This window comes from Rhinolophus sinicus, chromosome 3 (assembly GCF_057876585.1).
Source record: "Rhinolophus sinicus isolate RSI-liver-muscle chromosome 3, RSI-T2T, whole genome shotgun sequence".
Classification (NCBI taxonomy): domain Eukaryota; kingdom Metazoa; phylum Chordata; class Mammalia; order Chiroptera; family Rhinolophidae; genus Rhinolophus; species Rhinolophus sinicus.
Window position 1 is genome coordinate 70,634,753 of NC_142503.1, and position 7,053 is coordinate 70,641,805.

Sequence of the window (7,053 nt, forward strand, 5' to 3'; positions counted from 1 at the left end):
GGATAAAGAAACATGTCATGTATTCAAGCTCCAATTTTTTCTGTAGTTGGTTGTTTTTTTTGTGTCAGTAAACCACTGAGGATGATAGTACCCAAACCCATAATACAGAGACAAGTTGTACAGATTGATATGTATGCTTACTTCAGCCTTAAGATTCTGTTAGGTTTAATGATAAGTAATTAACATTAACATATATTGATGGAACTAATTTTCCTAGATCAGCCTAGATCATCTTTATTTGCTTTAAAGATGAGCAAATGCTATTTCTCCTTTCATCACCTTTTCTTCTACTTTCATTGCAGAAAGCATGTAATTCTGCAATGAAACTGAGCTGGAAAAATTTGGATTTACTATATTATAGTCCAAAGTTGACCTTGTGACACACCTAAAATTGCTTTCTCTGACAGTACTGAGGCTGCATAGACTAGGAAGACGTTTAGCTCTCCTAATCCTAACTCTTTGCGGGGCAAAAAAAAAAAAAAAAAAAAAAAAAAAAAAAAAATATATATATATATATATATATATATAGCTTTAAAAATATTTCCCCTTTAGTTTTCAGAGAAAAGTTTTACTAGAAATGGGATTACATATATACAATGTTATATAGATTTTCCTTGTTGTGGTATTCTATTGTTTTTCACAGCAATATTCAATCATAGCACTTGTAATCATATGGCAAGAATTTCAAGAGCTATAAAAGTACTTTGACTTAGTATATTTGCATCAGTGAATCTCAATCTTTATTAATTAAAGTGTATATAGATGTTTATGCACCATCCAAACATTTCTACATGATTCTAAGCGCCTTATACTGCATTGTATCTTTTTAAAAATAATTTTAAGAGACAGTATGCTTATTTAAACTATTACTTTTTATAATCCATCAAATCATATCACATGTCAATATCTTAATTTTATTATCTTACTGGGTACATTCCTCAGTGTTACATAAGACTTCATATAAATTTAGATAAGTATTAAAAGTACAGTTAAGAATTTCCAGTCAAGATGGCAGAGTGAGTGAATATTGTGCTCACCTCCTCTAAGGACTCCATCAATTACAGCTAAACTACAGAACAATCATCATTGAGAATTACCTGAAATCTAGGTGAACAGAAGCCCTACAACTATGGACATGTAGAAGATGCTACCTCAACACTGGTAGAATGGGCAGAGAGATGGAACAGGCTGGTCTCACACCCACTCGTGACCATTAAAAATTGGGAGAAACATCTTGTCTGTGGAGGTACCCCCTGGAGGATCAAAGGTTCCCAGCCCCACACCAGGCTTCCCAGCCCAGAGTTCCAGTGCTGGGGAGGGAAGTCTCCATAACTTCTGGCTGTGAAAACTAGTGGACATTATGAGACAGAAGTCAGCTGGAGTCCCAGGCACTTCTCTTAAAGGACATGCATATGGACTTATTTGCTGACAGAACCACTAGCTCTGAGCTCCAGTGCTGAGGCAGCAGCTCTAAACATGACAGAGATATATGGGGAAAAACTGAATGGTCTGGCTTGAGGGTGAGAGCTGGAGGGGAAGCTTTCTCCAAGATGGAGAAGCTGGCAGAAGTCATTGTTTCTTTGTTGAGCCCTCCCACATCCCTGCATGCGGAGGAGGCAGACACCATATTTGAGTCTCTGTCATACTGGCTATCACCTTTCATCTGCCCCGCCCTAGGGATTTAGCGATTTTCGGACACCCTGCTCCACCTAATTTTTGGGCACACCCAAACCAATTTCAGTGGCTTTTCCATACAAACAATCTGTCTTACCTCAAAGCTGAGGACTTTCATAAAAATCCCTCAAAGGTACACAAAACCCAAACAAGAAGCATTTGGCTTCAGTGTGTCCTATACCTCTGGCTGAGCAGTACAGAACATGGCACTAGAAACAGCCAGTCTCGGTTTGCATATTGGCCTCTCAAGGGACCTCTAAGCCCATTGCAGGTGGCGGCCATCTATGGATTGCTTTGTGGCTGACACCAAATGGGCAAAGGCAGAGCACAGGCTGTGGCTAAACTTGGTCTGCAGCAGGATTCCTCTCAGCTGGCCCCATGGCTGGCAAACCTGGTGGCCAGCTTTGGACCAAGCCAGAGCATCACCTGGTGCCTCCACGGATGACACACACAAAGGGCAGACTGGGCAGGCACCAGGCCCTGCTAAAGTGAACCATGCTCTGTAGGGTCATCCCTTGCACCATAGCTTCTCCACTGTAATCATGGCCAGTCTGCACAACCAATCAGCCTGAAGGTCAATCTCTTCCACTGATGTGCAAACAGCAACCAAGGCTCAACTACAACAAGAGGAGGGCACATACAACCCACACAATGGACACACATGTAGAACCCGGTTCTGGTGACCAGGGAGACTGCACCACTGGGTCCCACAGGACACCTACTACATAAGGTCACTCTACTAAGACCAAGATGTATAGCATTTTTACATAGAAACAAACACGGGAAAGCAACCAACATAGGGAGGCAAAGAAACATCCCAAATAAAAAAATAGAACAATCTCCAGAAAAAGAACAACAAACAAACAAAGAAAAAACAAAATGGAGACGAGCAATCTACCAGACGCAGAGTTCCAAACACTGTTATAAAAATTCTCAATGATCTCAGGAAGAACTTCAACAAAAAGATAGAAAACATAAAAATGGAGATAGAAAATAAAAACACAAAAAAAACAAGTTATAAATAAAGAATATAATAACTGAAATGAAGAATACATTACAGGGAATCAACAATAGATTAGATGAAACAGAGGCTTGGACAGCAATTTGAAAAATAAGGTAGCAGAAAACACCCAATCACAATAGCAAAAAGAAAATAGAATAAAAAAAAAAAAAAAAATGAGGAGCCTCTGGGACAACATCAAGTTTCCAACATTCGCATCATAAGGATACCAGAAGGAGAAGAGAGCAAGGAATTGAAAACTTGTTTGAAGAAATAATGGCAGAAAAATCCCCTAACCTGGTGAAGGAAATAGATATACAAGTCCAGAAAGCACAGAGTCCCAAACAAGATGAACCCAGAGAGACCCACACCAAGAGACAGCATAATTAAAATTCCAAAGGTTAAAGAGAAATAAAGAATCTTAAAGACAGCAAGAGGAAAGCAGTTAGTTACCTACAAGGGCACTCCCATAAGATAATCAACTGATATCTCAACAGAAATTTTACAGTCCAGAAAGCGTTGGCAGGAAATGTTCAAACTGATGATTAGCTAGGACCTACAATCAAGATTACTCTACCTAGCAAATTTATCATTTACAATTGAAGGGCAGGTAAAGAGTGTCCCAGACAAGAAAAAACTTAAGGAGTTCATCACCACCAAACCAATATTACAAGAAATGTTTAAGAGATTCTTTAATAATAATAATAATAATAATAATAATAATAATAGTAATAATGATAATGATAATAAGAATAAGAATAAGAAGAAGAGAAATAGGATAAAAAATATGAATAATAAAATGGCAACAACTACATATCTGTCAACAATTACTTTAAGTGTAAATGGATTAAATGTTCCAATCAAAAATACAGGGTGGCTGAATGGATAAGAAAACAAAAACCTTGCATATACTGCCTACAAGAGACTCATTTCAGATCAAAAGGCACACGAGGAATGGGAAAAATAAATGGGGCAAAGATATTTCATGAAAATGGATACAAACAACAACAACAACAAATAGCTGAGGTATCAACACTTATACCGGGCAAAATAGACTTTAAAACAAAGGATATTACAAAAGACAAAGAAGGACCCAGTATTCCCACTTTTGGCATATATCTGAAGAAACCCAGAACGCTGCTTTGAGGGGAGGTTTGTATTCATATATTCATTGCAGCACTGTTTACAATGGCCAAGATGGAGTCAGCTTTGGTGTCTGTCGATGAAAGAATGGGTACATATATACAGTAAAATATTGCTTGGCCTTGGAAGAGAATGCGTTCATGCCAGCTGCGATAGCATGGATGGACCTGAAGGTATTATGCTTAGTGGAGTATATCAGACAGAAAAAGACAGATGCAATGTGATTTTGCTTATATGTGAAATATAAAGAACAAAACAAACACAAACAAGCAGAAACAAACTCGTAGAGACAAAGAACATTTTGATGGTTGCCAGATGGGAAGGGAATTGGGGAGGAGTGAGAAAGGTGAAGGGATTAAGAAGTATAAATTGGTTGTTATACAGTAGTCATGAAGATATAGGATATAATGTAAGGAATATAGTAAATAATATTACAGTAACTATGTCTGCTGTCAGATACATACTAGATTTATAGGGGTGATAGATGGAAGAATGGTTGGGGAGCAGGGTGAAAAAGTGAAGGGATTAATAGGTAGAAATCGGTAATTACAATATAATCATGGGATGTCAAACAAAGCATAGAGAATATAGTCAATAACATGGTAATAACTATATATAGTGCTAGGTAAGTACTAGACTAGTCAGGGGGATCATTCTTAAATTATATAAATGTCTGACCACTAAGCTGTATACCTGAAATTAACATAAAATACTATTGAAGCTCTAAATAAATAAATAAATAAAGTGTAAAGAAATAAATAAAAGTACAGCTAAGAACACAGTCATAATCTGTATAAGGATTCACCATCATGTACCCTAGGCCCTATTGTGGCTCTTTTTTCTGTTTTATGAACCTCTCAAACCATCTCATTTTCATTTTAGAAAAAATAAAGCCACTCCTCTGAGCTCTATGTAACCAAGTGCCCAGCCTCTGTGTATTACTGATTTGTCTTGACCCAGTGGTATCTGTCCACCCTGTGTACAGCAGCAGGCCGAGGACACTTAGGGTTCTTATGAAACACATTCCCTAGGAGGCCTATATGGCCATCGACATATTCTTTTTGTCAGGGATTTGGAAACAAAATTGAATGGGTTGTTTCAAGTTTTCAACCTAATAAAGTATCTTTGGATTGCTGTCTTTAGGAATTATCTGAGGTTGTCTGTTACAACTGTCTTCTCAGGAGGAGGTGCCAAAAGGAGTAGTCTAATGTGGCTCTACTACCAGTATAACTGATTTGTTGGGAGAGTTCCCACTCCTCCCATCTGCCTTTAAAGAAGCAATTGTAAATGGATGATTTATCCTCCATACCTACATCACAATTCAAAATGATAAAACAACATCTCCTTTGGAAATCCCAGGCGAGAAAAATCCACTTCACTTGCAGCAGAAGCCCTTTTTTAGAATGGCAACTTTATTTTAACTGTTTTTCGTAATGCACACAAAGTCTTGACCATTGGAAGGGTAATCAGAGTACCAGTCACTTCTGTATATTTCAAACAAGATTATCATCAGCTGTTTTACAATGTCTTCCATTAGCTATTTACTCAATTTATCATGTTATTTTACTAATCTTGTGACAAAGAGCACTGTTGTTGCAATTGAGATTCAATGTCTTGAATCTCATGATCAAGAAAAATCTCTGAAGTGGCCACCAAAAAGCTCTTTAGCCCCAACTACAAGTAGGTCAGAGTTAGAAGACCACCTATACTTTAAGTTTCCAACTCTTACCCACATGTTTTACAAATCATCATCCATTATCCCTGAAATTTATGAGACAATATCATTGATTTTTAAATTCACCAACCCATTTCTAATAAGTTGTTTATGCACAATGGTACATATTCAAATTTGCAGAAATGTATACTTTTGAAGATGATTAACCTGTAGCTCAGTCTCCATATGCCAAGATGTCTGTCTTTGAAGCTATAGCCATTATAGTCTATGAAAGCAATATTCTCACACAGACAAAAAGGCACATAAAGCAATTATCTCTTAATTTATATTTAGTTATTTCAAAATTTAAAATATTTTCTTAAATCAGTATTTTTGTGCACATATCATTTTCTATACATGTAAATATTACTTTAGAATAAACCCCCAAAAATAGTAATAAAGAGACAAATGGCATACAAATTTTGAACAGTATTATCAAATTAACTTCAGTTTTTGTGAATTCTTGTTATCTTTTATATATTCTCTCTCTCTCTCTCTCTCTCTCTCTCTCTCTCTCTCTCTATATATATATATATATATATATATATATATATATATATATATACACACACATATATGTATAGTATTATACAGTGCTTTCTCTTTTTTTTGCTATGATAAAAAAGCATGATGTATCGCATTAGTTTTCTATTGATGTTTTTACAAATTTGCATACAATTAGTGGTTTAAAACAACAAAAATGTATTACCTTATATTTCTGTACAGAAGTCCAAGTTGGGTCTCACTGGGCTAAATTAAGATGCCAGCAGAGCTGCGTTCCTTTGTGGAGTTTCTAGGGCATAGTCTGCTTCCTTGTCCTTTCCAGCTTCTAAATGATGTCCACATTCCTTGATTCATGGCCCCCTTGCTCCATTTTCGGTGACAGCAATGCTACATCTCTGTGCCTTTCTACAGTAGTCACATCTTCCTTTGACTCACGCTTCTGCCTCCCTCTTATACTTTGAAGTGCTCTTGCAATTGCATTGGATACATCTGGATAATACTGGGTAATCTGCCTATCTTAAGGTCAGCTGAGTAGCAACCTTAATTTTAGCTGCAATCTTAAATACCTTTTGTTAGAAAACGGAATATATTTACAGGTTCTGCTGATTAAGATATGGAAATTTCTGGGGTAGAAGGCATTATTCCACTTACCACATTATATAATAGCTTTACTTTCCAACTATCTTATTTTAAATGAGATTAATCACCACATTTTTAAGAAACATTTTTACTCTTATTGATTCATTAAGTAAAAAAAGTGCCCCATATACTTAATGTGTTTTATTTTGAATGTTATATAAAGGTGGGAGTATAAGATTATTCACTAAAGTAAAAATTTATCCTTCCAGAGGCAATATATTATTTATTCAAATATCACTATGAAGAGTCATTTTGGTGGATTTCTTTCATGTTTTTTCAATAAAACTATTTTGTCTAACCATTTATTAGCTTTTCAAAGTTGGTTTAAGTCCCTAATTTAAAGAGGAAAAAAAAAAGATACTTGCTGTTGCCCTCCATA

General features: G+C 36.2%; 1 pseudogene; it reads right to left on the minus strand.

The window, feature by feature from the left end:
• Positions 1–4,755: 4,755 nt before the first annotated feature.
• LOC109445535 (protein BTG4 pseudogene) lies at positions 4,756–5,417 on the minus strand (annotated as a pseudogene).
• Between the last annotated feature and the right edge of the window lie 1,636 nt (positions 5,418–7,053).